This window comes from Anas platyrhynchos, chromosome 4, assembly GCF_047663525.1.
Source record: "Anas platyrhynchos isolate ZD024472 breed Pekin duck chromosome 4, IASCAAS_PekinDuck_T2T, whole genome shotgun sequence".
Taxonomy (NCBI): Eukaryota; Metazoa; Chordata; class Aves; order Anseriformes; family Anatidae; genus Anas; species Anas platyrhynchos.
In genome coordinates this window covers 9,472,152-9,491,421 of record NC_092590.1, presented here as the reverse complement: position 1 = coordinate 9,491,421, position 19,270 = coordinate 9,472,152, and the positions used below count along the sequence as shown (strand labels likewise).

The 19,270-nt window shown below is 43.8% G+C and overlaps 1 long non-coding RNA gene across 6 annotated transcripts in view; it reads left to right on the top strand.

Moving 5' to 3' along the window:
* LOC106020089 (uncharacterized) overlaps positions 1-19,270 on the top strand; it is a 252,097-nt gene that overhangs the window by 157,417 nt on the left and 75,410 nt on the right. For all 6 annotated transcript variants that reach the window (XR_011808848.1, XR_011808851.1, XR_011808849.1 and 3 more), the window contains one exon: positions 2,932-3,036. This is a non-coding gene — a long non-coding RNA (uncharacterized lncRNA). The remainder of the gene's footprint in view (positions 1-2,931; positions 3,037-19,270) is intronic.

Here is a 19,270-nt window from a genome sequence, read left to right as displayed (position 1 = left end):
GGCTGCTCTACCCAAAGCACTCCCGATTGCTGTCAGTGCCTTCCCGACTGGCAGCTCTTGTGAGCCCTGTAGTGACCATCCACCTGAATCTACGAGCTCAAGGATCAATGAAGAATGGGGCTGCCAGCCCTGAAGATCAGCAAACACATCAGGAGATCCAAAACCATGCCAGGTACACAAGTGAGGGAAGAGCTCTAACAGGAGGAAGATGGAAAAGAGACACTCGGGAAATGAGAGGTAGGGCAGACAGAAGAGCAGAGCCAACAGGAGGTCATCTCCAAGCATAAAGAAAAGAATACAAGTCCAAAAGTTGGCATAGTGAAGCATTTACATAGGAAGTTGCAGGTGCCTAACTCTACTCAAAATGCTGTGCGCTTGTCAATATGATTTTTCCAGTGCTATTTTATGTACCCGGTGCTCCTGAATGTCAGACCAATTTTATCTTTTTTTTTTTCTATATTCCATGTCAATAAGTGGAAGAGACTTTATTGAAAACTGGGTCAGAATGCTGCTGTGTGCTCCGTGACGAGTAAATTGGGCCTTTTTGCTGCCCTGTAGGTCACGGTGCTGAAGTGACTTCTATGTCAGCAGATGCAACGTGAGGTTGGACTAGGTCTCCAGTATTTTTTTTTTACCAGCTGAAAACTCTCTAATTTTAAGAGCCAAAAGAGTAATTATACTCTAATTGCTGTCAATGCAATTGTATGTCTGGTGTAACTCTGCCCTTAGAGGCAGGGGAATGGGCTGCTGCGGGAACTGGGCTGCTGCTGGAGAATGCTTTGTAGTGATGCAACCAAGCAAATATATTGGCATATCTAAACCCTTCAGGTAGGTTTGCTGGGTCACTTCTGAAGCTGTCCTATAGCCTCAGGTGATACCTCTAGACAGGACCTGTGAGTCTGGATCAGTCATTTTCAATCAGGAAGAAAATTTCATAGTTGTTTTTTTTGTCTGCTGCAAGGTTTGTGAGAAAACCCTTCTGCAACAGAGCATGAGGGGTACAGGAGCACATCCAGGACTTGGAGAGGAAGGTAGCACATTGCAAGGGCCTAGGGAAGTCAGTGAGGGAATACCTACCTTCCTACCAGCACTCCAAGTTTGCTGTTTCTCCTTTATTGTGACTTTATAGGGCCTTGAATCTCTTTAACTACTGTATTTCTGATGGGTTTGTCTTCCAGCATCTTAGCACCACAGCACAAGAAAGGCAAGCTGCTTCTCTGTGAATTTTGCTTTATTTTGCTTAATGAACTTAATCTTTGCTTCTGGCTGCCTGCTAAGGGCGTTTGAATGGTACATGTAAGTAGTCATCAGGCTCTTAACCAGGAGTCTCCTGAATTAATTTAGATTCTGAGAAAAATTAGGCCTGTCTGTAGGGTTCTTTACTCTCAGTAAAGCTCTCTTCAGCCTTCTCATGCTGTCCCTGAGACACAAACTTCACTGCTAACCCAGAGCAGGCAAATAATACCTTAGCAGTGGTATCAGCAGCAAGATTGAACCCTCGTCACTGCTGAACAGAAATTACCCTAAATTACCCTATAAGTCTATATTTGCTGCATATTTATGTATGTAATGTTACAGCCTAGACAGGTTTTCCACCAGAAAACCTCTTTGCTCTGATAATGATGAAGCTTAATGAAAGACAAATTTCTGAATTAGGTTTTTATTTTAGAAGTGAGTTTTTCTCCGAAGTCACTTCATTGTAATTTATGGAGTCCTTTTTTTGTTGTGTGAAGTTTGGATGATGACACAAATATTTATTGGCAGTAACCCTGGCCTAATTTATTATTAACCAGCTATCTGGCAGAAATTCTATGCTGTAGGCAACTTTCATGAGGTGTGATTAATCAATAGCAATTAATCAAAGCCCACAGTCTGTTAGTCCCAAAAGAAAATAAAAATAGAGAGGAGCTATCAAGAGACTTTCCAGAAACTGAAGCTGTGTGTGAATGTTCCTGAAGAGTAAGTGAAGAGAAGCTGGACAAATTATTTTATTTTTTGATTTGAATGTATAAATCATAGTTAGCTAGCACTAACTGTGGTTGTTAGAGCAGTTTCTTCTCACTTCAGAACATTAATTGATGCTCCAAACCTCAGTTTGCTCAGATGCAAAACAAGATCAGTCTGTTTGTAGCTGCAGAAATCAGTCGGCACTGACTGGAGGAGTTGTTTAGGTACTCTCTCAGTTCAGATTGTTCATCTGCAGGCCTGTTACTGATATTAAAACTTAGATATGCTATATTTTGTTTCCCATTTTGCTTCTATTGTTTGGGGGTTATGACTTCCTATCTTCAAAGGTCTAAGTTTATAAAACTGAATCTCAGATGGGTAGGCTTCTGTAGGCTCAGAATAGACCACATAAATATTTTGTTCTTCTAGATCCTTGGTTAAGTTCCCCTGAAAAAATAATCTAAAACCACTTTTCATCAAATGCCATTTAAGTCAGTCATTTCTGATACAAACCTGTGCCAAGTATTTAGGTCCATAGCATACGTATGTCAGGGTTACTAAGCACTAGGGAGTTCTTCACGGTAATTTAGCAATTAATTATCCTTCTCTAGAGCCCTCTCTGCTGAGATGCAGTTAACTGACTGTGTGTGAATGCGATCTTAATCTGTTGCAATGCAAAATAAAATGTATTCACACCATTGACTGCTGACAGCAATAGGAGATGACTTGCAAAATCCACGTCAGGAAACTCTGGTGCTCGAATCCAGAAGGCTTGACAGGTAGAGGGAAACAAGAAGCCCAGCAAGGACACGTGCGGCACTGTCCTGCATGGTAACTTTGGATGGGTTACACAAAGTGGGCCTTGCTGTCCACCTGGTTTTCTCAAAGTTGGAAAATGTATCTAAAGCTCCAGATACGTGATTCAAGTTGAATTAAGGGACAGTAGCTTGGAATAGTCCTAATTTTTCTGTTCTCGTTCCCCAGGCTGCACTGGTACTGTGATGCCCACAGAGGGGAGAAATCTGGAGCTGTACTCCTGACAGCGAGCAGCGGGCAGAAGGGACAGGACTGTGGCAGCCCTGTACAGAGGTAAGGCAGTGACAGGCTTCCTTCGTGCAGGTTTATCAAAGGAGGTTTATTAAAAGCAAGTGAGGAAACAAGGCTAGCAATTGTACTGGGACCATCTCCAGTTTCTAACCACATCTCCTCAGCTGGTATCTCTGAACGAGTTGATTAGGTGGCTTCCTGCTGGGGTGAGGCATCAAATTTTTCAAATCTGGGGTGAGGTATCTGTTTTCAAATCTGGCCCAAGTTTCTCTTATTTTCTTCAAGTTTCTCTTTGGGAAAACATAGGGATGCATTTAGTCATAGCCTATAAATAAGGTGACTTTTCATTGTTCTGTGCTTCAGAAAACCACTAGCACAAAAGGGATCAACGACTTCAAACTGCTGGTTCTGGATTTTTAATTATTGCAAAATAATATTGTGGGCAATGTGTGACCACCTGAAGCAGAAACAAATCTCTCCCTTGCTAAGCAGAAAGACATTTGGCAGGTGGCTCTTTGTCAATGGCCTCAGACATGCCCAGCACATGCTCTAGCATAATGTGTTTACTATGTACACAAGACCTCTTTAAACCAAAGTGGGATGGTCCAAATCACACACGAGCCATTACACTTTCAGGGCTCCCAGCTAGCAGACCTCTGCATCCAGCCTTGTTGCCAGGAAACTGCTCTTATTTTTCCTCCCCTTATTTTTGGTGCCTGCCTCTCTGCTGCTAGCTCACTGCCAGTTTCCAGGGGCCAGCAGGAAGAACTCTTGTAAAAGGAGCAAATCAGCCTGACGCAGGCTGGGGGATCCACTGATGGCAACAGGCTGCTACGGAGGACTTTTGACCCAAGTTTTTGCTGCAGAATAGCTCCATAAAGCATTTTTGTCATTATGGACTGAGCGGTCTTGCTGTAGAATAAATGGGTGGTTATGCTTATATTAAATATTAACACTTCCTAAGATTTTTTTGTAAACAGGAGATGATTTTAGGTTATTGAGGTGTTGATGGTGGTATGCTAGTAGTCATTGTCTTGTCAGAAATGCATGTCGTCTGGGACAAGCTGCTGAATGGACAAACCAAAGTGAAGCCTATAACTAAATGAGTGCAAATATAATGCAAATTGTGGTCTTGCAGTTCCCAAAGGGAGTTTAAATTAATCAGAAACAATCAATAAAGGAAGCAGGTAGGTTTCAGGGCAGGGGGATCAAGCAATAACACTGGTGTCAACCTCATGCGTGCGTGAAACTAAGCATATATAAAATAATACAGGTAGGGATGTGTGTACCCTGGGCAAATGCACAATGAAATGGCTGCAGACAGCCAGTATATGCCTCTCTCTTAGCAGACCATCAATCTTTCTTATTTTCCAGTAATATATCTCAAGAGAACTGGTCATTGCACAGCATTGAATGCCTCTTGAGAAACACTGGTTGTATTCCAGTACCTTTGGCTCAAGCCCACGAAGTTAAAAGTCCTTTGAACTCAAATGGCTCTTTGCAGCCCAGGCTAATCTGAAGGTAATGGGTGTAGGCTGGGTACTTCACAACTCAACAGCGTTTGGCTATGAACAATTCTTGATTTAAGTGAGCCAAAGATGCTGTTAGGACGGAAGATTAATTTAATTGTTCATTATTTATACTACATTCACATCTACGTACTCTAAAAAGTGCCACTCCTGTTGTGCTTCATGCTATTTATGAGCACAGAAAGGTGCTGGCTCTGTCCCAGCCTTCATTCTTTTTAAAGTAAAGTCAACAAAGAAAATGAAAGTTGAGCAAGTTGAAGTAACTAGCTAGGGTCGTACAGCAGACCACCGAAATGTCTCCTAATTTCCAGTCTTCTGCCAGGCCTGAGGATTTGATGTACATTGCTGACACACCTGAAAGGGATCCTAAAGCAACATCACTCCTAAAAAAAAGCATGAGGGAGTTTGATAACAAACCACTGCACCTATCTGTCCTGCAGTTACCCAGCTGCATATTTATTCCCTGGAAGAAAAACGGGGAGGAAAGCAAGCAGCCTGTAAAGCCACTTGCTTCTGAGACCTGATACAGGAACACGCAGTTCAGAGCTCATCACAGCAGCTGGGGTAGCAAAGTATTGGGGGTGATTGCTCCTGCTAGGTATGCAGGTGGGACAGAGGACTGGGACCAGCAGATAAGCAGCACCAGATAAATTAGCACTGAGCAGCTGTAGCTGTACTATCATTTTTATTTTTATTTGTCCCATGGTATTTATGATTCTGTTCAGTGTGCTGTAGGGGCTTGGCCTGGAGGTGTGTGACGGTGAACTGATACTAAGTCTGTCACAGGGAAATCTGAGCTGCGAAAGAGCTGCAGCTATTTTTGTGTGGTTTAGGGATGCGTTGGAGGAAAAAAGATGTGGTAAAATCTGCTTCATTTTAGACTGAATTCAAGCAGATTTGGAAGGCATCTATAAACGTGGACTGTGTCAGATCGATACAAACTAATGAAGGCTAGCAGACAGTTACAGCAAGGGTGGCAATAAAACCTCTGGCTTAAGTGCCAAGTGGAAACAGGCTTCTCTCAGTAGCTCCACTGGAAGAAATAATCCGTTTCTAATTAAAGAGAGCTGGAATGGAAGTGTGCAATGTGATGGCAAATATCTATGGCTGAGGCATCATCAAACCTAAAGCCTAACTGGGTAGTACTTTAAAAAAAAAAAAAAAAAACACGCCTAGCTCAAAACACTGTGTGGTACAGGAATAGAAAACGAAACATGCCCTTGGAGAAGTGTATGTGTAGAATATGATCCGTATTGAAGTATAATTAAGGCTTTGTTCAGCTTGGTCATTAGCTCTTCTAACCTGAGTGCTAAACTCAAATGTGACAGTGGATTACAGAGGTAGGAAAGGACATTTTAGCACTCTTGTCTTCTGGAAGGGGCCTCACAAACAGAAACCAAGTTTGTACACCAGACAGGCTCCAGCTATCAGGATTGATGGTCCCTTCACATGGTAAATGAGGATCCCAGAACATCGTCTTGGACTGCAGTCATTACCTCTCTGCTAATCAGGGAAAATGAGGCCCTTAATCTGAATTAAGGAGGGTGCATGTGTTAGTTTAGTGCTTCTGGCCCGACACATTCACATGTACATGATTTAATTCTGGTTTACCTGTTGTTTTCATGGCTGGATACATCTCTCCAGGCAGCAGAGACTGGTCACGAGGTAATCCAGACATCAGTCATCCAACAGGACTAGCAGATAAGCCAGATTGCCGAGCAATGCCCTGCTGTATTCCAGTTTAGTATTTGCTTCTGAAGTATTTCCCAGGATTTGGGGCACACTTCAGGTAATGCTCTCTTGCTGCTCCTAACACAGTGCTCTAACTGTGATTAATGCTACCGTGGTGCAGACATGCAGTTCTCTCTAAAGCAGCCTGGTACCAGCCCCATTTCCTAGGCAGAGCTCAGTCTTTAGGCAAACAGATCATGTTTGAGAGGATCAGTCTGACATTTTGCTGTTGAGTAAGATGTTAGTACGTACGTATGCCCTGGGTCTCTCTGCACAGGGCAGAAACGGGCTCCATGACACAGTAAACCAGCTGCTGCAGAAAAGTAATATTCAGAGACAAGTAAGAGAATCAGGAGCTGACCTTTCAGGAGTCACTCAGTATGAACAAGGTGGAAATTACCTGCAATGAGCAAAGTCTGCTTATCCTTACAGGAGATGTGATGTGGAAAGCTTTCCAAACCACTAAGCCTCTAGTGCAACCGCTAGGCCTGGTTGCAGGCTTATGCAGGCGCTTGGCACTTTCCTATTTTTCCCCTATCACTGTCCTGCAGTTAAAGTCGGTGTAGATCTGAGCATTGCGAAGGATGAGCTCTCACAAATGTCTGTGAAGTGGTTGAAGATGTTACTGTTCCTGTCAGTCTATCCCTCAAAATTCAGTGTACGCATTAAGGGAGGCAGGACAGAGGCGTGGGCCCAGACACTACCTCCACTATCCCAGTATACCTTGTTTAACCTACTGGTGAAAGCATGCTTGATGCTAAAAAATAAAAAGCAGGTTGCAAACCTCAGCAGCTGAGGTGTGGGAGGCCACGCAGCAGAAGGCCTGGTGAGCAGTGAGGGTGATACTGGCTTCAGGGCATGCCAGGGTAAGCCCTGGTGACACCCTGAGGCTCTGCTTAGTCAGGAGTCCCAGCAGAATCATCTAGGTGCTAAAACAACTGCAGAACAGTGCAAAACCTTGCGTGAAGGCTGCTGTGTGCTGCTAGGAAAGCTTGCAGCTGCTATAACAGCAGCGTGGTGTTACAGGTAAAACATCAAAAACATCTTCAGCAAGCATGAAATTAGCATCAGATGCTTTGGCCCACAACACAGCTTGTAATGTCTCTCACCTCAGAGCTCGGTGGGGCTCTTCTGGATTTAGCTTGGACACGGCCCTGACACATCAAACCTTTCACAAACCAGCCAGCAAGAGCTTAGGACAACTTGTTTTCTCTGCCCTGTCTGGTTCTATTGGAAGGCTGTTCCGTAACTGCATGGTTAATGTGGCCAGAAATCATTGAATTCTGCAGTTTAAATTAATTCCTCATTGCCATATGCCCATTCACATCTTCCTGATATTTCTGAACCCACCATCTCAGTGAACGCACTGTAAAGGGTGGATTCCTTGTTGGTAGGCTGGACTGATTCCTGACAGTGCTGCACGCCTGCAAAAATGAGAGCTGAATACAAAATCTGGGAGTCATGGGGATGATTCACATTAATTCATGTTAATTTTGCACAAGGGTAAATACCGTGAGAGTGCTCACAACAGGGTTGAGACTGTCATGGAAACTTTTGTTTTACCTGTTTGTATGTGTTTAATAAGGCTTGCAGGACAAGAGAGAGTTTTTATCTGATTACTTAATCTAAAAAGCAAAGTCTCAGAAATTAAGGACTGGCTGGGAACTGTAGCAGCCAGGGCAGTGATTCGTGTACCTCCTTTGATGCACCTCTCTGACCCAATGGATTTAGAATTATTTTTTTGTTCAGAGCAGCAGTTTTAGCAGGAGAGATGATGAATGAAAATACCTGAAATATGTCTTATATTTGTCACCTGTGAACCACTCGTGGATCTGGCCTCCCCCGGGAGCGAGACAAGCTGTGTTTCTGACCCCAGAAGCAGTTCCTAGCCAGGAGATGCATTGCCTGCCCCGAAACCTCCACCTGCAGGGAGCTTGACCTGCCTGAGCACACAGGGGTCAGTAAGGCAGGGTGTCACCAGCACTCGCAGGCCAGCTGACCCAGTTACCAACTGCATGTCCCAGTGTAAGAGTTTCACTTGACTTCTGGTCTGCTGCCACCTCTTGGAAGTAAAAAAAGAAAAAAAAACATCTATCTTCTTAATGAAGTGAAAAAAATCCAGAATTTCTGCAGCTCACAATGACAAGAAAGAAAATCTATATCCAGCACACTGTTGTTTATGCTTCCTTTGCAGTGTTAGTAAGCAGGCCTATTTCTTGATTCTTTTTTTGGATGAGTCTACAAAGCTATTTATTTTTGCATTGTCCTAATCAAATGCCACTAAAGGCTTTGTGTCAGGGCTCTTCTATATAGTTATTCTTTCAGCCTCATCATTATGAAGTGGGGGTATATTCTGCTAAGAATTAGCACGTCTGTGAGTTTAACAACCAAGCCATTTCTGTTTTTTAGGGAGCATTCAAAATGTGCGAGCAAAGGGCAGTGAGCCAGGATCTCTTCTGTTCTGCCTGGCATAATTGTGTTGTGATACAGCTGAACGAGTAGCATGAATTCAAAGTGTAACGTGAGTCTTAGAGGTGCCTTGTGAAAAAGTCTTGTTAACTGAGCCTGTCACATGCTAGAAGTAGCTGGGGTATTAAAAAAAAAAAAAAAAAAAAAAAAAGGAGCTGGCATGGCCTAGGGATGGAAGCAGATGTGAGGATGGTCCATGCTGGAAATTCTCTGCTGGGATTTTAACCACTGAGCCCACGAGCCAGGTCTGGATTTGCTCAGTAGAAACAAAACGACGGGGTCAGACTGAGGCCCACAGTCCTGCAGGGGTTCAACCAAACAAATGACTCCAGTTCCTGCAGCGTAAGGACTTTTTGGCCCAGTGCAAAGGGCCATTTGCAAGGGGCATCTAATCCTTTTACCAGCACTTACTGAAAGAATTACTCTCCTGCTGTGCACGAGCAAGCTGTAAGGAAATAACCACCCAAGGAACACGCTGAGGCCTCGGCTCTCCTCTCACCCAAGCTAGTGAAGTGCACCCAGGGATGTGGGTGGAATAAACGAGGTTTAGGTACACAGAGGGTGAAGTCCTGTAAATTTAATCCTCTGTTATGCTTGTGAAACACCCTGCAGGGACCTACTGAGATGTATTTAATAAGATCAGGGAAAAATGTTGCTTAATGTTATAACTAAAGCTAACCAGCGCCGGAGTATGTAATTTCGTATCAGGTGACGATTTCATTCCCACGCAGTCCTTGTAAGCGTAGTGTTTTGCTTTATGGTCTGCTGTTCGCCTTTCAAAGCCTCCTACTTCTGATTCCTGCTAACTAAAAGTGGTGAAAACATTCTAAAATAGGGACTTTTTTTTTTCCCCTGCAAACCTGAGCTAGGGACAAAAATAAGCAGGGGATGATTTACTGCCAGCTGCACTTTTCCTTTTCATCTGCTTGCTTGCCTGCGTCAAGGTGACAGGCAAAGTAAAATCCTGTTCCAGTACAGCGCAAGACCTGTGGGTACGAGAACACATCATGAGCAGAGCTGTGAATATTTTTTTTTTAAATCATTACTTAGAAATTACAACCGCTGTGGCCACGTTAATTCTTCTGAATTATCTCTGCGGCCTGCTGACAGACAGCAAGCACCCTGATTTACACCCCTGCTTTGCTTTCTCTGTCTGTGAGTCAAAAACAAGCCTGGTGCCAGCTGCTCCATCAGGCAGGGCATCCTCCCTGCCACCAGGGGCAGGGGAAGGCGGCGGTGTCGCTGCGTGGGCTGCCCTCGGCCCTCCTGCATGGCACGACAGTGTCAGGAGGAATTACGGAGGGCTTCAGGAGTGGCTGTGCAGGGAGCATAAATAACAGCGCTGAGAGCAGTGAAAGCACCGTGCTTCGTGTCCTGCTTTCATTCATTTATTTGTTCTCCCAACCACCTGCTTCGTGTCCTGCTTTCATTCATTTATTCGTTCTCCCAAACACCTGCAGAAGATGCTCTGCCTTCTTCCTATTGCATACCCAGCTTCAAGCAAGTTTTTAGTGTATGTCAAGCACTTGGCAAGTGAAACCAGGATCCCACTGTTGCATTTCAATCGCAGGAAATAAGTTCTCTGACCTGTTTTAACCTTTGTGTGATGCCTCCGCTTTTTTTTCTTTCCAATATCCTAAATACTACAATAGGCGAACTTCTAAGAAAATTCACTTCTGTTGTTAAATCCTGTAATGAGGTTTTCTTGTCATTTAGGCAGTAGGCAGAAACCTCTGAAATTCAAAAAATCAGCATCTATTTCAAAGTTCAGTGCATTACTCACAGAGAGAATAGAATTAGTCTGCTTGGTGGCGACCTGTGTCTGGGTGTCCTTCAGCCCTCAGGACGCCGTAACACAAGCCACTCCAACTTTCAGCCTTGGGACTGGAAGATAACTGTCTCTTCGTACAGACTCCCTACACAACATCCAGAAAAATATTGCTTCGGGGGAGCACTTCCTGTGTTTTCTTGGATTGTACCTTTCAGGCTGCAGCAAAAACAGGGTTACAGGGAGAACATGGGGCCTGAAAGGCTGTGTGAGGCATGGTTTAGGTGCTTTTCGGTGCTAGGCTTGGGCAGAGGCAAGCACAGAAACCAGAAACGTAGATTTTATAAATCTGCCACTTTTCGTAGTATTTCATAGGAAAATAGCCTGTTAGGAGGAGCAGAAAACACTACACTCAAACTCTTCTCCCTGCTACAGGAGTGTAACCTAGTGCTGCTTTTTTAGTGAGAAGCTTTCAGAGCAAGTTCTATCTGCCAATGAAGTTCCAGAAAAAAGTATTTTGTGTGTTTTTTAAATTTCCCAAGCAAATTTGTCTTATTTAACTGTAGAAGAAAGAGAGACATAAAAAGATCTACAGGGCAAGCAAACAGCAAAGCCCGGGGGGAGCAGTGTCCCCGTGCTGTGCTGCCCATAAAGCTTTCCTTCTGGCTACCTTTTACCCTGTGAACGAAATGCCAGGTGAACTCTCCCTAAAAGACAGTGCACTTGGAAATGTCAAATACTTGAATCTGTGTTGTCCCCCCGCTGCAGGTGAGTGCTGGGCACACGGTGGCCCCTTGTGCAGAAGCATGTGGCACTGACAACTGCCAGAGGATGTTAGAAAAGATAACCCCATTGTATTTTCTTAATAGCTCTTGCCTTTAATGTAATTAGCAATTGGTAAAAAAAAAAAAAAAAAAAAAAAAAAAAAGAAGAAAAAATAAAACATCACCCAGCCTAATCTGTGTTAATAAATTGAGGCTTACAGGCAAGGCCTTGGTAAAGTGTTCTCCAGTGTGCGATTTGACAAAGTGCATGAGTTGAGTTGGCAGAAATACTGTTTGAAGTGCAGTAATTGATTACACTGGGAATAATCAATTCCTTTGTTCAATTGTTTATACTACCACCAACTTTTGCAGATCAGTCAAATGGTTTTTGTTTGGCTTTAGCAGATGCAAATACATGCTATGGCAATCTTTCCCAGTAGCAAACACTGTTCTGTCAGGATGGTCCCACAGCATTACAAATTATATGGAATTATATGGGAGAAAAAAAAAACAAACACTACATTGCTTAAAGAATCTTGTCATTTTTCTCGTGAAAAACAAATGAAAAAGATTCCCTTCTGCAGGTGACATGCATCCAGTCCATCCATACAGGCCAGAATTAATTCCAAATGGGACGCAAGGAATACAGCTCCCCCTCCCGGAGCACATGTAGCGTTCCCAACTTTCTTTTTGAGCACAAGCAGCACAAAGCCCTAAATTTCAAAGAAATTCATGTCGCTTCACCAGGTGTGGACCTGAAATATGAACCAGTACTCATTGAAACTGCCTCTCTTCAGCAGCAGGGTGTGTGCCTCTGTCCCCTACTTGCCTTGTCATGCTTTTTGTCACCAGTGCAGAGCATGAGCTGACTTGCCCTTACAGCTTCTGTGAATCCATCCAGTTTTCAGCTGGTAATAAAGAAGCAGAGAATATCTTGCTTGAAACACAAACACCCCCGAGCTTTTCGTGTGTATACATGGTTAAACTTTACGAGACGCTTCCCCTCTGGAGCCTGAAAACCGAGGAGGAGAGAGGCTGTGGCAGCTGTCAGTGCCTCCCCTCTGACTTCACTGACCTCAGTCCCCCGAGCCCTCTGAAGGCATCGAGTCCGAGGCAACAAGTGAGGAGGTTGTGCAGGGGGAGAAGGGTGGTGATGGAGATGGGGAAAGGGGTCGTGGAGGCAGCTTTCTCGGCTGCTGCTGCGTCCTTCCAGCCAGAGGTGCTGGCTCTGACGCCCCTGGTCTTGTCAGCTGAACGTGTGCCTCTGGCTGGCTGCTGGTGCCTCCTCACGAGCTCCAGCACGAGCTGGCGTGCCCTGGCCTTTAAGGAGAGTGAAAGAACAAATTTCCAGCTCCTGGCAATAAGGTTTTATTGCAGCCACAAGGAAATAAGTACGAGCAGGGAGGAACGGAGGGGAGCTGTAATAAATGAAGATGGTGTTTCACAGCAGCCTGCTATAAAGCGACGATCCCGGCTCTGTTTGTGGTAATACTTGGATTTCAAGAGTCCTGACTTCTGAGGAAGTTGCCGCAGTGGTTGAACTGATCGGTCTGTGCGGTGCGAAGGAATCAGAAAAGAGAAAACAGCCAGTATTACTGGAATAAATGTATGATGACATTTATTAGCCCAGGGAATTACTATGCATGCAAATCTGAAGAGCCAAATGTGTTGGCTTCAGAAGCATAATCCGTGTGCAGTAGGCTCTCGCAGCAGTGGTGACATGATCAATCATTACGGATCCTAACAGGCTATTACACAGTCTCTCTGACCCACAAATTACACTCTGAAAGTGCTTAATATAAGCCACAATGGCTCTGCAGCAAATCGCATAAATCATCCCAGTATATTAAACCATTCCCACTCTATTTACAAGTAAGATATGGGGAACTCCTTGGGCTGCTGTCAGTATCACAGGGATTTTAGAAAGAAAAACTCAAAGCAGGTACTATTTTCCCCCTCAAAATAGTGTTAATGGCTGCTCTTGAGGTGCAACAGCAGCCACACGTCTGTAGCAGCACCCTGTGCATCTCCAGGCCTTCCTGCTGGCAGCGTGAGGAGCCAAACGTGCCTTTCTTTGCTTCATTTTCCCATCAGATTCTTTTCTGTTAGGTCCATCGACTGATCTTTTCTAATCAGTGGGAAAAGTGCTTTTGAATTCAGAATATAACTCCATGGAAGGAGTGATAACAAATGTAAAAGGAGTACAGAGAGAGTAAACAGTCAATACAGAGCCTCATCAGACCTTCGTAACTCTGTTTGTATTATCTCCGGGAGCTTTTTCAGTTTCTACGTGGGACTAGGCATGCTTTGGCTGCGCAGAACACTTGCCAATGCCAAATTTCAGAGCTGTTTGTAAAAGCACGTGGATGGATATTTCTAAGGAGGGAGTGTGGCTTTTCCAGACTTGTTAGGTCTTAGCGCTTCTGGTATCAGGGGCTCTGTAGTCCAGGTGTGTGGGGGTGTCACCAGCACCGGCAGCAGCTCAGCCCCCGTTTGTGATGGTTTTACCCTGTTCCAGACACCCAGTTCCAGAAATGGACATCACGAGTGCAGCAGTGTCTCAGGGAAAGATTCGAGCAGGGAGGCGGTGTGAGATGGAGCAGTGTGGTGAGGCCAGGTATGGATTTTCACCTGGGGCAGCCTTGATAGCCTCGTTTTGCCTCTGGTAGCTGAGCAGTGCTGATCACAGCCGCCGCAGCATGATGGCAGGATCAATGAGGCTGCAGATGAGGGACGGCTGCTGCTTCTCCGACCAGCCACAGCGAGCTGATGCCCCCCAAAACGGGGTGCACACATCCCACTCCTGCATTTCCTCAGCAACCCAGACTAGCAGGGAGTGATGCTCCCCGTGGCCTGTGTCAATCTATCCTCTTGTCTCCAATCCAATTACCTGACTGCATTATAAACCTCCAACAAGCCCTGTTATTGTTAGCTAAAGGGTCTTTACGTACTGCTAACACCAATTCATTTACCAGCATGCATCAGCTAATGAGCACGCAGCCTGTTGTTTCCCCCGTGGGCACCAGCAGGAGTACGCCAAATAGGTCCTGGGGAGGCACAGCACTGCTCCCGGCCGCAGGAGCACACGGGCACGGCTCTCTGGGGACATCATTACACCAGTGTTACGAGGGAGAACGGGTAGCAAACCTGCTCCGGCAGCAGAGGTAATAAACACGAGCAGCTGTCTCCCTCAGCAGGGATAAAAGGCGAGTAAAAGCTGTCAGACAAAAGCAGGAGAAATTCCCTCCTGTGTCAGTATCGTTGTTCCTGCCCAAAGAGAGCTTGTGGCCGCTGAGCTGGCTCTGAGCACACCATGACTTTGTTCTTAATGAACTTTTGCTCAGCTCTTCGTGCCACAAGATTTGCTAGTGTCTCTCTTTTCCATTTACCTGTAATTTCATTGCAAGGTAGGTTTCTATCCCTGCTTCAGGGCCTGGTCCAAATTTTTCCTTCCCCTCTTGGTTCCCTCTTCTATTTCCCAAAATAGAAGAGCTAAAGCACTCCTTCAGATTAATTTTTCTTTGTAGGAGAGGTGCTCCGGACCCTTGATCCTTTTTAAAAATGGGAGTGATGTTTCCCTTTTTCTATTACTTGGGACTTCACCTGACTGCCAGGACTTTTCAAATACGATGGAGAGGGGCTTGGCAACTCCATCATCCAGCTCCCTGAGGACCTGTGATGCACAGACTGATATACTTAGCATCACAGCAGACACTTTTTTTTTTTTTCCCCCTACCCTTGTAGGAGCATATTGGGCATTTCTTGTGTATTTTCTCTTTCTGATCACATAAGCTAACTTTTTCTGTGAGAAAAGAAACTGATTTTTAAGCTAAGGTTGCCATCTAGCGAACAACAAGATGAATACAAGCACCTCTGCTTTTCTGGAAAAGAGGCTGGAACAGAGCTTTGAGCCCTTATTTTCGTCAAGTGGAGCCATGGCACTGAGGTTTGGGGAAGGAATTCAGCTGAGAATAGAAGACTTTCTTAGTCTTCTGTGAGGGAGGCTCAAGGACTGCGCTTAAAATTTTAGACAAGTGCCCCTTGTTGTTTTGCAGAGTGAGCAGCCCTTAACTGCTGGGTGATGGTTTCACAGCCCTCTGCACAGCTTCGCTGACATAACTGGCTAAAGCAGTGTGTTTAGACCCCTTGTACAGCTGATGGGACTGGAAACATGACCAAATCCTGCTCTTTGTGGGAAGGGTGAGCAGTTTGTATTGAAAAACTGGCCACCTGAGTACAGGAAAATGCAAGAGGCTGGTACTGTGATGCTATTTCAGGCAGCTGTGAACTTAGACTGGGATGTCACAATTCAATGCAGAGCTCTTTCCATAAATATTGAATGCTGGAAGATAAAGACTAGGGAGAAAAGCCAAGGCCAGTAGGAAGGAAGCAAGCAATAAACCCAGTAATTGTCTATATACAAATGCAGTGTATGGGAAATGAGCTCAGAGTGACATTACGGGAAGGAAATTATGACTTGGCTGGTAATACAGAAATGTAATGAGATAAATCAGAGAGCTGAAAAGTTAATATTGATGCATGCGGTCTGTGCAGAAGGGACAAAGAAAAGGGTGCACTGTAAGTCAAAAGCTTGTGTGCAAGCTGCACAGCACAGGTGGATAGAAAGAAATGGTAATGGTGATATTTTATGAGTAAAGATGAGAAAGGTGATATAAAAAGAAGCATACAGGTAGCTCCAAGTATTGATTACTTGACTTGGAATGAAGAGGCTGTTAAACTAGGTCTGCAAGAGAGTTCACGAACCACCAATGTTCGTTGTATTCACCCCAAACTAGAGACACTGATAGTCCTCATGACCAAGTAAAGGTGAGATGTAGGTACCATGAGCAGTACGATGACTGTCTCCTGAGGTTCCTATACCCATAGAATAGTCTACAGCCAAGTTCCTTCCTCCTTTGAGCACGATGGCTCTCTCAGTGGTAGGAGTTTTAACACAAAATATAGTAGGCCTGTGCTGAATCCTACACCTTGCACAAGAATGTCCCTCCTCCAAGGCCGTAGATTATTCTAGGTTCAGAAAAGGACCATTTTTAACATCCTTTTTGAGGGTACTCCACCTTGCACTGGCTGAGTGTAGATGCAGAGTGAGAGTGATGCTCCAGCTGAGTGGGTAGAGTGCCAGGCTGAAGAGGAAAGGCCTGGATTTCAGTCCTTGCACTGCTGGGTATCTAATACAAAAATACCAGAAGAGCAGAGCTGGGATCCCATGCTGCCTTCTCCCAGTTCAAAATTTGATCTCTTAGGCCTTTACTGGCATCTATGACTCGATATAATTATTACAAATCCTGATTGCTCTTTGAAGATCAGGCCTTTTTTCCTCTCATCCCAACATGCTTTGCATACTTGTGTTGTTGCATGCTCCTTGGGAAGGTCAAAATCTCCTCTGAGCACTGAGTTCACGTCTGCCAAAGGCTGGTTAAATGCTCTAAGGGCTAGGAAACTGGTAATGAGGACATCACTGAGATGTCATCAACTGGTGGTGACAGCATCACTACTAGATGTGTGCTGTGGGTCTCTGAGAATACCTGGGAGCCAGAGTCCCCACAAAATGTGCTCGCACGCACACTCGTGCTCAGCAGGATTTTACTGACAAGGATCCAAGTCCAAGTTCAAGCACTTTCAAGGTTATGCTTGAATTCTTTGCGCTCTGAAGTTCTACAGTTTGGATTTACCTAGCAGTGGCTTTTCAATAGTAAAGCTTTCTGGCAGAAATACTTATATACTGCAAAGAATTAGAAAAAAAAAAATAATTTGGCAAATGGAACATTTATATTGCCTTATTCTGCTTTGATGATGATGATTTTGATAGTTTTCATTTCTGAATTAGTGGTTATGCACAGTCAGTATGAAAAAAAGTTGTGAAATAGGACAAGAAAACTGTAGAGACCAGAACACAGTGGTAATCGGGCTGTCTGTATAAAGAATTAGTAAATGAATAGGTTATTTGATTAATTGTAGGATTTTTTTTTCCAATTCCTGAATACTCTAATCACTTACCTATATTTTATAGAAGAGTAAGAGAACAGAACACTAAAGAAGAAGGGAAACAAGAAAAGCAGTGTAAAGGCCAAATTTCCATTCTGGTTTCTTAGTACTGCTCTGATGTAGAAAAAAAGGTGTAAATCAGGCTTAACCAATTAAGATGGCTTTAAAGATGCTTTGTATCAGCTGCATAGCTCAAAGTAGCTAAAGGCATGGGTAAATCTAGCTCTCCTTCTGGAAGGGAAAGGCATGATGTCCTAAGAACAGGGATTAATGCTAAAATTTCTGAATGCACACATAGCTGTTATGAATGAATCTGCAATATAGAAATACTCTGCGATAATCAAAGTGGGGGTGGGGAGAAGGCTAAGAGTTAAAGAGCAGGGAAAAAAATAATTAAGGCTAGCACAAATTACTGAGCAGACATTCTGTCGTATTGCCATCCTAAATGTACAGGTAGCAGAATAATGAAGCAGGCTTTCACCTGAACAGTTAGTTACAGTTTTGAATTAATCGCCTTCAGCTACATTTGCGCCTCATTTATGCATATTAGCACAACTATTTGCTTCATTAAGCTTTACTTTTGGAAGAGAAATAGAAAAACAGTTCTTGAAATTGCACCTTGAGGTATTTTGAGGCACCAGATTCTGTATGCGGAGGCTGATGTAGTGATACTACAGGTGTCAGCGTGCTTGCTGAGGAAATGCAAGGAGCGGTATCAGGAAATCCATCTCTTGCAGCCAAAGCATTTTGTACAACTGTGGTTTATTTGTCATTAATTCATAGGTGATTGTTTCTGGTGTAAATCTGAGTGGCATACCTCAGCAGCTAGGGAGAAGCACAGACCTACCTGTGGATATTCTGAGTAATGATAAACTGACTTTCTTTGCTTCATGAATAATTTCTGGTTAACTCCCCCATCTAAACCATGTAGCGTAATGAAGAAAGCTCTGCTCTATTTATGATTCATATCAGAAATCCAGATGTAGGTTCCCTTCCTTTATTTTTTTTTGACATCATCATGTTGTTCCTTTACCCGGTTTAGGGGGAATGTCAGTTAGTTTTGTGCTATAGCAGATCCAAAAAGGCCTCACCTCGTCCACATTGCTCCACTGCAGTACGTACTGCACAATGCATACAGAAGGATAATGCTAGTCACAACAATTTTACACTTGTATTAGTGAAGACAGAAAAACAGTAAAAAATGGCATCACTAAGAGCTGAGATGAAGAGGCCAAAGCTATCGAGCAGGACAGAGAGCTAGAAATGAAACACAAGCCCCCTGATTCCTAAGCTGGTGTCTCTCCCCTAGACTACACGACTACTTCCATGAGATTACTTGGCAGCTTTATACTGAATCCCAATAACTTAAAATATAAAGATCTTCTTATTTAATGTTTCCTCAGCTTAAAATGAGATTTACATGTTCCTGCACAAGCACAAAATATGTGCTCTTAGAAACAGTGTTTGAACCAGGGTGGGCACAAAAGTATTTCTAGTTCGTACGTCTCATACAATAAGATTCTGCTACTGTATCTTTTAATGACTTTTTAATGACTTGGATATAGTATTCTCCTATCCTGTCAATAAGTAAAATATAACTTGCCCCAGTAAGGTTCAACTCCAACCACCATACTGTAATAACACTATAAACTTTTATTCCAAGACAAAATATAATGCAGCTTATCTTCAGCTTCTGCAGAATATTTGCAAAGGACCAAAGTACTGATAATAAAAACAACCATTTTATTTGGATACGTGGAAACAGAATGAAATAACAGGGAATTTGTGGTGGGCTGAAAGATAAAAAATGAGCTCTGCATCAACCCCATCACAGGTTGTATCTGAAAGGCAGCTGTTCGCTGTTAGTGTTTATGATTTTAAGCATAAATTACTGATGTAGAGAACATATTTACATGGAAATTCAACTCACCTGCACTGTGGACTAATCAGTTTCAGAAAGCTAAACTGAAGTCAGCCACTCTGAGCTTCGAATATAAAAATTTATGTTG